At 44.1% G+C, this 13258-nt stretch overlaps 1 long non-coding RNA gene across 1 annotated transcript; it reads right to left on the bottom strand.

Annotated features, from left to right (window-relative positions):
- Positions 1-8302: 8302 nt before the first annotated feature.
- Positions 8303-11929, bottom strand: LOC113456551. Its single transcript, XR_003377313.1, has 3 exons — positions 11085-11929; positions 10138-10308; positions 8303-9558 (listed from the first exon to the last, which is right to left on the bottom strand). It is a non-coding gene; the product is annotated as an uncharacterized LOC113456551 (long non-coding RNA).
- Between the last annotated feature and the right edge of the window lie 1329 nt (positions 11930-13258).

Here is a 13258-nt window from a genome sequence, read left to right as displayed (position 1 = left end):
CTGCCTGGTCACTGGCCAATCAGCATTTAAGTAAACCAGTACAGTGGACAAACCTTTACAGGGTACAAGAGCATTGCCCCACAGCATAGAGGGACTGGATAGACAGGAGGTGGACAAATCAGAGCTCTGGAGAAGCGGTTCCAAACATGTTCTGCCTTCAGCTGCATCCAGACACAAAAGGCTCTGAGGACGCATGAACTCTGAGCTGCGCTAGATGACCACTGTGTTAGTTTGAGCCCTTTTCAAGAAGAAAAGGAAACGAATCACAAACCTCCGAGAGTCTATTGTCATAGGCATTGAGGAGAAAACTGGCCAAGAAGCCGGGACAACATGGACAAATGAAGTTTCCCCTGGGACCTTTGTGGCCTTAAATGTCATTAGAAAGTTTTTGCAGTTAATTTTCCTAAGCCTTTCTTGAGTAGTAGAGTTTCAATATAAGATTTAGAGTAGCTAAAAGTAAAACAAAGCTAGGATGGGAAAGACGATAGGGGTTAGGAATAATTTTATTTTATTTTATTTATTTATTTATTTTTTGGTTTTTCGAGACAGGGTTTCTCTGTGGTTTTGGAGCCTGTCCTGGAACTAGCTCTTGTAGACCAGGCTGGTCTCGAACTCAAAAAGATCCACCTGCCTCTGCCTCCCAAGTGCTGGGATTAAAGGCGTGCGCCACCACCGCCCAATAATTTTAGCAGAAAGTTGGGAAGAAAGAGGAAGTAAGATGAATATGTAACACACCCAGCAGACAAAAGCAGAAGTGAGATTTGGCCAGGGTCAAGTTTAATCTCATTTTTCAACTGCGGACGGTAGCGTCGCTGAAAGTGCTCCATAGGAAAGGAGAGCCACAGTGATGAAAGTGTCACACCTTGTCGGCACATCCACGTCCCCCGGGAGCAGGGAGAAAGATGCCATTTATCTGGAAGCAATCAATGTGTGCTGGAGGAGCATGTCAACTGTATGGAAGATTCGAGAGCATGCACAAGACGTCAAGCTCATCTCCAGCCAAATGCTTTGTCTTTCTGCTTCAGTCCCTCCCTTTCAGAAGGTCCAAGGTGGAGGTGCTATGTAATGAATTCCCTTTCCAAGACTCCAAAGTTGCTGCACCACCATGCAATCCTTTCCAGACATTAGGCAGTTACTCTTTCAACCTCTCTTCCTTGGGAATCATCTCCTGTTCAGTACAGAAAACTCTGAAACAGACAGTGTACATTGTAACGGCGTAAACAAATGTAGACAGATTGTAAATATATATATATATATATATACAGCTTTAATGGCGAAATAAACTTACAGAACCACCGTTCCTGTGGAGACCAGGAAAGCAGAAGTAGTGGCTGGGGGCATGCTCGCCAAATTTATAGGCAAACATTAGCCCGAGGCGAACACGCCCCCTAAGGGGCGGGACTTATCCCCACAGTACATCTTTTAAAAACAAAGCAACCTGGCTGAAGAGATGGCTCATCAGTTAAGAGCACGGGTTGCTCTTCCAGAGGACCTGAGTTCAATCCCCAGTGTCCACATGGTGGCTCACAATTGTCTATAACAGACAACCACAATTGTCTGTTCCAGGGGGCATGATATCTTCACACAGACATACATGCAGACAAAATATCAATACACATAAAATAAATAAATCATTAAAGAAAAAAATGGTGTGCACCGCTATGCCTGATCTGTCACCTGTAGTACAAAAAGCAAAGCAAAACAGTTCCTCCAGCTGTCATGAAACCCTACAGATTAGAGCTCCAAAATATTTGTTGACAACAAGGCCATTTCTCCTAAATTCTTCTAGTCCTTTTAAACAGTGCTACTCTCTAGGGACTAAACATTTATACCTGAGCCTATAGGGACCATTTTTCTAACCAACACAGGCCAGGTGAGCGCTCTCTCTCTCTCTCTCTCTCTCTCTCTCTCTCTCTCTCTCTCTCTCCCTCTCTCTCTCTCTCATTCTCTCTCTCTCTCTTTCCCCCTTTCTCTGCCTCGTGTTTGTGAATCAAATGCAGATCTCAGCTACTGGTCCACCACCATGCCTGCTTGTCTGCTGTCTTGCTCCCCACCATGGTGGTCATGGACTCCATGGCCTTTTGAAACTGTCAAGTCCACTTTCCTTTCTAGGTTGGTCATGCTGTCTCTTCACAGCAAGAGAAAAGTAATCAAGACAGGAAAGCTGAGGCAGAGGATCAAAGCTAGCCTAGACTACATAGAGAATTCTAGAATAGCCTGGGCTACCATCTCCAAAACAGAACAAAAGACAAACAAAGAAACCAAACAGAGATTTGGAGGTGTGCTAATTTAGCAGAGTGCTTACCTGGCATGTTTAAAGTCCTGCATTTGGTAGCCAGGTCTGCATCAACCAGGCATGGCGGTACACACCTGTAGCCCCAGAATTTAGGAGACAGACTCAGAAGGGTCAAAAGTTTAAGGCCACCTTTAGGTACAAAGGCTAGCTGCCCCGTCTCAGATAACAATAACAAATGTCTGGAAAAGTAGATCCCACTTTAACAGCTCAGCCTTGGGGAGGTGCCTCTGATTCAGAGAATTCTCCTTCTTTTGATTTTATTTACTTCATGAATTGTATGAAAGTAGACTTTCAATTTTACATATTTGCACATGCACACACATGTGTATGCAGTTCTATATGCCTGTGCAAGGAAATGTGGAGGCCTCAGATGTGTGCCTCTTTTCTTTCCTCCCTGTCTCGAAAGACAGGGTCTCTCCCTGATTGGCTAAGCCAGCTGGCGAGGGATCCTCTGATATGCATCTGTCTCTCCCTGCAGGCTGGGGCCTCAGATGGATTTCACAAAGCCCAGCTTTCTGAGTAGGTGCTGGGAATCAGAACTCAGGTCCGCATGCTTGCACAGAAATATTTTTCCCCGCTGAGGCATCTCCACAGCCCTCACCAAAATACACTTTCAAACAATAGATATTTGCTACTTCATAACAAAGCAAACATATTGATTTAATTACATAAAATAAAGTCCTGGCATGTCATCTTACATGATGATGCATTAAATGAGAGCCGTAAGGGACAGGGAAGGTTTGAAGCAGGAAATGTGGAGGAGTGGGGGAGAGCAAGAGCCAGGCATTGTGGCATTGTGCCTGTAATCTCAGCACTTAGGCAAGGGAGACAGGAGGACCAGGAGTTCAAAGTTGTTATTCTTGTTACTTGAGATCTTATCTCCAGCACACTTACACAAGGTAGGGGAAGAGGCACGAGATTCAAGAAAAGCACAAACAGTGCTGTGAGTGAAAATCTTGATTTTGTGACTTGAACAATAGAAACGTACTGGTCTCATGATTCTGAACATCTCAGTTCCAAGATCAAGATTCCAGCAGACCTGCTTTTTCCTCAGATCTCTGAGAAGAGTATGTTCTGTTCTTCCCTGCTAGCTCCTGAGAGTCTGTAGGTTAATCTTCAGTGTTCCTTGCTTGGTAGATCTCTGACTCCACATCACATGATCTCCTTCCTATGTAGTTATATCCAAATAGCTCTTTTTTATGAGGACACGAGTCATCCTGATTTGAAGACCAACTGTTACAACATGACTTCCTTTTAATTAATTATATTTACAACATCTCTGTCTCCAAAAGGTCACATGCTAAAACTGGGGTCAGAATTTCTACATAGGAATCTCATAAAAATAGGCTAGGCATAAAAATTCTTTCATGAACTACGTCCTAAGCAAGTTCTTTCATGTCAAGAATATTAGTTGGTCCATCTTGAAGCCAATAAAAAATTGTAAACTCAATAGACTAATTTCAAGACCTTGATTAAACCCATAATTTATACACAGGAACTCTTGTAATATTTAAAGAACTCAAACAGCTATCTGTAGTGGCATTTCATCTGTATTTTAATAAAGAAAGCTTACCTGAAGATCAGAGAGTAAAACAGCCTCCCTGGACACCCTTACAGACCAGGCAGTGGTGACACACACCTTTAATCCCAGTAGCCACACGAGTTGCCATAGAAACAGGGCGGTGCACACCTTTAATCCCAGCACTAGAGAGGATTATAAAACGGAAGGAAATAGTTCTCAGACTCAGTCTCATTCTGAGATTCCTGGAGGCAAAATCACTATTTCGGACTGAGGTAGAGGTAAGAGTCAGTGGCTGGCTGTTTGGCTTTTCTGACCTTCAGGTCAAATCCCAATTTCTCTTGCTGAGTTTTTACTAATCATGCTTCAGCTATCTTTTGACTTTTTCCTTTGTGTTATATATGGGTCTTCTGTCTGTGTGCAATGTCTGTGCACCGCGTGTTAGGTCCCCTGGGACTGGAGTTATAGGCGGTTGTAAGAATCAAGCCTGGGTCCTGGGGAAGAATAGCTAGTGTTGCTAACCCCCAAACCATCTCTTCATCCCAAACCTGCAACAGCCGTCTTTATCTGACGGGAGGTGAATATGGTCCCAGCAGAAACTGGAGCAATTCGGGGTCTTTGCTGTTCTTTCATTCCCTGTCTACTGACGTTACTGTAGGCTCATGATTATGGCAGAGTTTTTGTCCTAAGATGTCGTCAGTGGACCTGTGCCTGTGGCGATGAAGGGACTAAGGGCACTTATTAATTGAAGGAGAGTAAAATGCAGAACAGCATGAGTTCTTAGACCACAGATTTGTCATTAAAGTAGCTGAGCAGGCTGGGACATATGTCTTCATAGAGTATTTTCTGGCATGGACAAGGCCTGGGTTAAATCTGAAATTCTGCAGAAACAATGCACAAATTGCACATGTGCTTGTGGAAACTTTCTAGACTCAGTGTCCGCATCGCTCTGTCTCTCTTTGTCTCTGCATCCTGTCCTTTGGTTTTGGTTTGTTTTTCCAGGTGGGGTTTCTCTGTGTAGCTCTGGCTATCCTGAGACTTGTTCTGTAGACCATGCTGTCTTCTAGCTCAGAGATTTGCTGCTTCTACTTCCCAAGTGCTGGCATTAAAGGAGTATGCTACTATTGCCCAGCTATCTTGTTCTTCAAATATCTTATTTCTTAAAAAATAAAAAAAATAATTGCCACCAGGCATAGTTCATGCATTTGATGTCAGCACTTGGGAGGCATAGGCAGATATATCTCTCTGAGTTTGAGTTTCAGGCTAGCCTGGTCTACATAGTGAGTTCCAGGACAGCCAGAACTACATGGTGAAAACCTGTCTTTTAAAAAAAAGAAAACAAACAAACAAAAAACAGGCACCAAAGCTCCACAGAGAAACCCTGTCTTGAAAAAAAAAACAACAAAAAACAAATTACAATTGGGCTAGAGAGACAGATCAGAGGGCGAGAGCATGTACTACAGAATCATAAGGACAGTGGCTCAGATCTGGGCACTCCATGCATGTTTATGCTCCCTTATGGTTCTTACCTGCAGTGGCCAGAAGATGGCGTCAGATCCCCTGAAACCAGAGTTACTGGCAACTGTGATCTGATACGGGGTGCTGAAAACCCAAGTCCAGTTCTCTGTAGGTGTCCTTAGCTGCCCAACCATCTCTCCAGGCCTCATCTGCTACATTTTGTTTACACATTCACTCCGTTGGCCAGCATTAGGTTTCTTCCAGCCCTCGGCTGTAGCAAATCATGCTGCTATGAGCATGCATATGCAAGCAATTCTTTAAAACTCCATTTTCAACCCATTTGGGTAATCTCCAGAAGTGGAATTGCTGAATCATAGGGTACTTTTTTGGTTTGTTTTTTAGCCTTTTGAGTTGCCACCGTGTTCTTCTGGGGCTTTTCAATTGTGCTATTATGTTCAGTTAGAAAGAGAGAAAGCAAAACAGTAGCTGATTCTCAATACATAAAGCAAACAAACCCCAGGGAAGTACCCTTTCCACTGGTGTAACCAAGGGCTTAAAGGACTATGTAAAACCTAGAGCAAATGTACGAACAGCCATTGGGCGGTTTTCCTGAGAACTGGAGGAGGAAAAACAATTACCGACTAAACTGCACGAGGAACTGAGTGTTTTCTACTGGGAAATATTTATCTGTTTGGTGGGGTTGCAAGTTGTGGGGAGTGTCCTCATTAGGAAGCAGCTGATGATTCCAGGAGAACTTGGAGGAATCACCATGGTGACGGAGAATGACCCATTTTTAAAGTGTAAGGCCTATTGTGAGCCGGGCTTGAAAGGAGTCTTCTAGTAGAGCCTGTCTTTCATTTCTGTGTTGGACATCAGATAGGAAGTGAACAGCATCGTTAGTCTCCGAACTCCTCCTGAAGCCTGGTGGAGCAGGGAGGACCCCAAGTTGCCTTCAGCATTCTGCCTTGGCTTGGTGCCTCCCTCCCTAGCTGTGTGAGAAGGCTGCTTAACCTCTTCGGTCTCAGAGGGCCGACTCGGAGTCCACCAAGTGTTTTTCATGTGTGGATTACTTTTCTATGGCCACTTTTTGTTTAGTATTTATTTTCTCTGAAACTTGGCTATCAGGCAAGCTTGTCTAATAGGACCCAGCGGAGACAGAAAACGAGACAAAAGGTGCCAGTGGGCGAACGCATTAGCAAGGGTCATTGTCGAGTCCTTCCACTGCTTAGCCTGACCCTAGCCTGCAAGCAGGTGAGCTGACCCCATCCTCTATTCGAACGCCCTTCCGTCATGGGCTCAGATGTCTCTCTCCACTTACTCTCGCTCTGTCAACTTTATCTCCTTCACTTCTCGTCGCTTTACCCATTCCCAGTTCTCCCGCTTGATGCTATAAATAATTCATCTTATTTTATGCTATCGACAGCCCAAAGAGTGGGATAATGCTGACTCTCCTATTGGCACATGGGGAAACTGATGTCTAGAAAGGGTAAGGGGTTGATGTAGAATACAAACCCAATTAGATAGAGAATCCACACCCTTAAATAGTGTGCCCACCAATTAAGAAAACTTGTTGGTGGGGCCTGGTGGCCCTGGCCCTCAATTCTCAATGTTCATGGGGTTTACACAGGAGGATTATAAGTTTCAGGCCAGCCTGGGCAAATTAGTGGGATATGGTCTCCAAATGAAAATGAAAAGGAGGGCTAAGGCTAGATCTCAACAGTAGAGCACTTGCTTAGCGAGCACAAGGCCCTGGGTTCAATCCCTGCTACTGCACACACACACACACACACACACACACACACACACACACACACACACACACACACATATACACGCATATACATACACACATAAATGTGTACAAGTGGTCTGTAAGTGCTTCTGAATTGTCTGTAAGATACCGCCCCTCACTATCCAGAGAAATGCTAACACATCTGTGTACTCTTGCTCTTGCAGGCTTTCCTGGATGCTTTGCAGGACTTGAGTCAATTTTGGAAAACTGGGATCTTTGTCTCTTTGGGTGTCCTTTCTCTCTGCTGCATCTCTCTCACCAAACAGAGCTGTGATTGGCAGCTTGTGCCTTGACTGTTTTGCTTGCTGGTGACATAATTGGAATGATATTAAACAGCATTTCCTCTCTGCAGACAGAACACCTTTCTGTTCTCATTTGCCCTTCCTGCCTCTCACTGGCAAGCAGATGACTGTAGATGGACAGAGTACACTCCTGACTTCCCGTTTCTGCCCTGCATGGATGACTAGTGCAGGTACTTAGAATGCAGTAGAGCGTGTGCCTCCATTAAGGGAAATACATGCAAATCCACAGCTAGCTAACGTGGCTGCGGTTCCTGCTGTCTCGGCACAACTCTAATGGTAATAGGACAGTGTTAGTCTTGATTGCATATTTTTTTGTGAATATTGGTGGGAAGATAAAGTAATTCTTAAGAGAGACGCAGCTAGAAGAAGCTAAGGGCTTGGTCAGACCATAATGAGAGAGATCAAAGTGTAAATTAATAATTAATAATAATGCTGATTGTTACACTAACACAAATACTACCAAGACTGTCAGTTGGGTGGGAAGATGGCTCAGCTGATAGAAGCACTTCTGTGCAACCATGAGGATGTGAGTTCAAATCCCCAGAACCCAAATAAAAAGCCAGGCGTGGCTGTACTCCTGTAAGCCCAGAGCTTTGGGGAGATGGAGAGAGGAGGGTCGCTGGGGCTTGTGTCTAAGTATGGTGAGAAACCATACTAAGGGAATAAGACGGAGACTCATAGAAGGGGGTACCTGATGTCCTCCTGGGACTTCCATACACAGGCTCACACACCTACCTACCTACGTACATATATGCCGTACACATACACCACGCTCAAGCTCGTACTCATACATGAAAAATAATGTTGGAGCCGGGTGGTGGTGGCGCACACCTTTAATCCCAGCTCGAGGGAGCCAGAGGGAGGCGGATCTCTGTGAGTTTGAGGCCAGCCTGGTTTACAAAGTGAGTTCCAGGACAGCCACAGTGATTACACAGAGAAAGCCTGTCTTGAAAAAACAAAAAACATTTAAAAAAAAATGCTGGTCTGTATTGAGGGTTTATCATGTGCCAGATTCTGGGTTTTATTATTTTATATGTATTATCTTGTTTAATCTCAACAACTTCAAATAAGTGCTATTATGGTACTATTTTTATGTTATTACCAGCATTTAGACAGATAATATCCACCCATCAATTATAATAATATGAACTATAGACAATAATTTAATCATGATATTTTCATCGACAGTTTATAGTGGGGGGAATTGAGACATGGAGAGGTTAAGTAACTTCCTTGTGAATACATAATCATAATTCACTATATTTAATTAATTTTTTATCATTCTGGAAATCAAATATAGGCCCTTATTGTGCAGACAAGTCAATGTTCTACAGCTGAGCTCTGTTCCTAGCTCTGGCCTTGGCTTCTAACTCCACACTCCCCAGTCCGCTCTTGAGCCCAAGGACCGAGGCTCAGTTGGAAAAATGCGTTTGAAGGGAGTGGTGGGGAGAGGGATTGTGTCAAGGTCCCTCCCAGTTCTTGTGTAATGGTTCGGAACTTAAGCCAAACAGACAGAAAGAACACATTAGGGTGGTCCCTCTGGGTAGATCCCAGCACACAAGATAGGGGAAAAACGGCCTAAAATGTCCTCTGATGGCTACACCCTGTCTTTGGCATCTCTTCACTATCTCCTAATTTTCAGGCCATGGTATTGCATAATTTACATGAAACAGCCAGAAATAATTTTCTGCTTAAAACAATTAGTCATATTTTCGATGGAATCGGTGATATTTTGTCAGTGGCGGCCTTGCAGAGAGATCCCTTTGCATGCTTTTCCAAAGACAGGGACCCCCTAACCCTACCAGATCTTGCTCTTCAATCATGAACCCTCAGCACAGAGTTCACTCAGAGTTCCACCGCAGCGTTTGAATACAATTTTTATGAAGTGTCTTTTATTTTGTGCTTTGTTACTCTGTAACAAATGAGTCATTGATTTTCAAAAAATTTTAAACGTATCCAGAACATTTTCTTTTCTTTTTGTTATTTGCTTTGAGCAGCCATTCCGAAGCCAAAAGGCAGTAACCCTGAGCTCTCCGGCCTGCTTATTCTTTCTCTGTTAGGATCACTGTGACTCCTTCGAAGAGATTAAGCCACACATCCAGCCAAGGTGCTGACCCACCAGCATGGCGACCTTTACCGGTCTTTCCAAAACTCTGCCCAACAATTCTTTCTGAAGACGTTCCGGGAAGGCCTGGAAACAACAGCAATGAAAAAGGAACTTTAGGGACAATCCCGGTTCTCTTTGTGATTTATGAGATGCCTTGAAAATCTTTCCATGTGAGTTTAAACAGGGAAACAGACCGGAGCCTCCATTAAACCGTGGCTGGGTCCAACATCACCCCTTGCCCCGCACCCCACCCTCCATGTGGTAGTCAAAAACAAATTCACTTGATGCCAAACTGTTTACTGACATGCAGGCCAACGAGACCAAGGGTAAGAGCGAGAATTCATCAGGGGTTTACAGGCTTCCAACAAACTAAAAAAAAAAAAAAAAAAAAAAAAAAAAATCAACCTGTGTAAGAATGGAAAAAGCAATGGGGGGCGGGGAAAGTGTTGGTTGGTTAGAGCGCCCCCATGTGTCTCAACACCTCAGCATCACTTCAGGATTCTCAAAGGGCAAAGAACACTTTTCTTTTTCTAACTGTTCCAATGCCAGCCAGGAGACTTCTCTTCCTCCTCATTTATTTTTAGAGCCACACATGAGGCTCCTTCTTTATTTTTAAAAGGACTCTGTTATATTCATTTATTTAGCATGTATCTGTGTGGGTACCTGTGGAGGCCAGAGGAGAAGCTTGTAAGAGTTGGTTCTCTCCTGCCATCGTGTGGGTTCTGGGGATGGAATTTAGGTCTTCAGGCTTGGCGACACACGCCTTTTCCCACTGAAGCACACTGGCCCAGGCTCCTTCTTCTTGCAGTGGGTGTGATTAGATTTTATAAGAAGCTGCAAACACAAAATAACTCATTTTCTAGAGTCTCCCGGTAGGCAGGCTCAGTAGATGCTGGTCTATTGAGAGTCCAGTGTCTTACCCAAACTGAAAACAACACAAATGCCCATCAATGAGTGAATTAAAAGATGATGGTGCATTTATGCAGTAGATACCAGTTAGTAATAAAAATGAACTCTTGTCGTAGACAACAAGCTGCAAATGATGAGGTTCATATATGTGGAATTCTGCAATGCAGTTGCTGGATCATTGCCAACCAAGGACTCTGGGACAAGGAGAATAGGGCTGGCTACACAGGAAGCTAGGACCTACAAGACCTACGGACACCCTGTATCTTACCCAATGTCCAGTACCTGACTACGTATAGTACACAAAACTCATAAAACTAGCATGATACTAAGTAAGTCTGCCCTTGAAAACTCATGAAGGGGCTAGGTAGATAGATGGCTCAGTGGTTAAGAACATTGACTGCTTTTGCCAAGGACATGGGTTTAATTCCCAGCACCCACGCGGCAGCCCAAATAATCCATAGTTCTAGTTCCATGGGATACACTCTCTTATGACCTCCCTGGATACCAGGGATGCCTGTGATTATACAGACATGCATTGCAAGCAAAACAATCACATACATATAATAAGAGAAAATACATCACTTTTTAAAATTATGGAATTTTATGTTTCAAAAAAGGTGAAGTTTACTATACAAAATTACCCCTCAATATGCTTTGTAAAAAATTTTCAAACGCATGAAACCATAACCCCTCCAGATTACCTTCCTGGCCTCCTTTTCATCTCCCATCTGAAACAGACACCGGGTGAACGCTCAGAGAGTTTGCAAGATCAGCTCAATACAAGGCCCCAGGGGAGAGGGGGGTGGCAGACTGCATTCCAAAAGCCTGCTCCGCCTCTGCCTTCTGGGACAGGGACACAGAGCCTCTGTGGTATTTGGATAGTGAAAAGGACAACATCAAAGTTCCAAGTCAGCCCTGCCTGACCCTTCCTCTTGTAATCACGAACCCTGCCCTTGAGTCTGGCCATGGGTTCTGGACCCTGAGAAATCACACTGTCTTTGTGCGAGAGAGCACCCCCCCCCCGGGGGGCAGAGCCTGTACTTTGCACAGCCCACTTAGGAACTTCTGGTCTGCTTCTCTACCCCTGGCAGAATGGGAGGGTGGATCCTGGCAAGCAGCTTTGATTCCCACAACTCTTCTTATGTTCTTCCTTGTTCCTAATGTTAGTGACCTTCAAACAATGATCCAGGCCACTGGTTTTTAACTTCTGCTGCTCAAGAGTCACCTGAAGAGCGTGTTTCTAAATGACGGTTGCCAGTGCCCACTGGCACCCTGAGATTCTAGTAGGAGTGGTCTTTGAACCCTGCGCCTTAGGTGCACACTTTAAGAAATGATGATCTGGTCTGGGGAAGATGACTTAGTGAAGTATTTGCCACACAAACATAAAGACTTGAGTTCAGATCCCCGATACCCATGTAAAAACCAGGTGTGTGTATGTCTTCTGGGACGACCATGGTATTGGGTGTGCTCTTCCCTGGAAGGCTGTTTCTCCCACTCTCCCCGGCCATTTCTTAGTTCTTTGTGTAGCTGAGGCCTCATGAGCCATTCCCCATCCATGCAAGCATGTCTATTGACTGGTATTGTCCTTGTTCGGTTCATGTTTAAGGAGTCAGAGCAGGTTGTATGTATATATAGGAGGATTAAAGGAACACACATGGGCACACACGTGCATGCTCGTATGTAGCAACAATTAATGAAAAAAGAGGACATGATTTGAAAGAATCCAAGAAGGGTCTGGATTGAAGGGAGGAAAAGGAAGGGGGAAATGATGTAATAATTATAGTCTCAAAAATAGAAGACATTACTAAAAAAACAAACACACACACACACACACACAAAACAAACCAGGTATAGTGGTGTGTGGTAGTATCACCACTCTGGAGACAGAGGCAGGAGAATCTCCGTGAGTTCTGGGTCAACCTAGTCTACATAGCAAGTTCCAGGCCAGCCAGAGGTTCACAATGAGACACTGTCTTAAAAAGAGAAGAAAAAAAAAAAAAGAAGGAAAGGAAAGCATCTTTTCTGGTGTTTCTGAGGTGCTGCATCAGCATCCGGAATCCTAATGAGGGGAGGTGGAGATAGGATCCCAAGGCCTTGCAGGCCTGCCATTCGAGATGAAACATTGAGGCCCAGGTTTAGTGACAGATCCTGTCTCCAAAACTAAAATGGAAAAACGATTGAGGAAGACTCCTGGCCTCTAATGTTGGCCTCTGAGCGTGTGTTTCACAGCACAGATACACAATCTAAGGACAAGGAAATGTCAGTGGATTCCTTAGAAGCATCTGACCCACCAAGCAGTCGAGTAGCACAGTGATGAAGAGTGGGACTCTTGGGGTCAAAGTTCACCTCCGATCTTCTGAGGTCTTAGGCAACTCCCATAATCTCTCTGCAGGGCTTGTATTGGAGGAAGTACGATCAAATGAACTAGCCTTATAGAGCACTTACAGTAAGCACTAGTGAGCATTACATAAACATCATTATCATTCTGTCTGGGTCACTAAAGGCTGAAGTGACTATCGCAAACCACGAGCAAAGAAAGTCACTTTAAAGAGCTTTTCACTCAAAGCTTAGACATTTCTAAAGCCTTGACGTGGTGGAGGGAAATAGAACCACTTTATGCATGCCAGCTTTCCTACATTTCAAATATCCTTTCTTCTGTTTACATGTTAAGATAAAACTGAAAAAAAATATAAGCTGGGCTTAACTGTACCCGATTTTGATTGATTAATGAGCCTATGACAACTCACATATATAAGCCAGATCATCTTTATAAGCTCCCTTAATCTTTGGTGATACTTAAACAAAGCTACAAACCAGAATCACATGCGCGGCTTTTGCACAGTGCACCCTGGCTCGGTAGAGATTAGGGTGAGGT

This window comes from Microtus ochrogaster, chromosome 8, assembly GCF_000317375.1.
Source record: "Microtus ochrogaster isolate Prairie Vole_2 chromosome 8, MicOch1.0, whole genome shotgun sequence".
Classification (NCBI taxonomy): domain Eukaryota; kingdom Metazoa; phylum Chordata; class Mammalia; order Rodentia; family Cricetidae; genus Microtus; species Microtus ochrogaster.
The sequence above is the reverse complement of the archived record's forward strand: the minus strand, read 5'-3'. Positions and strand labels throughout refer to the sequence as shown.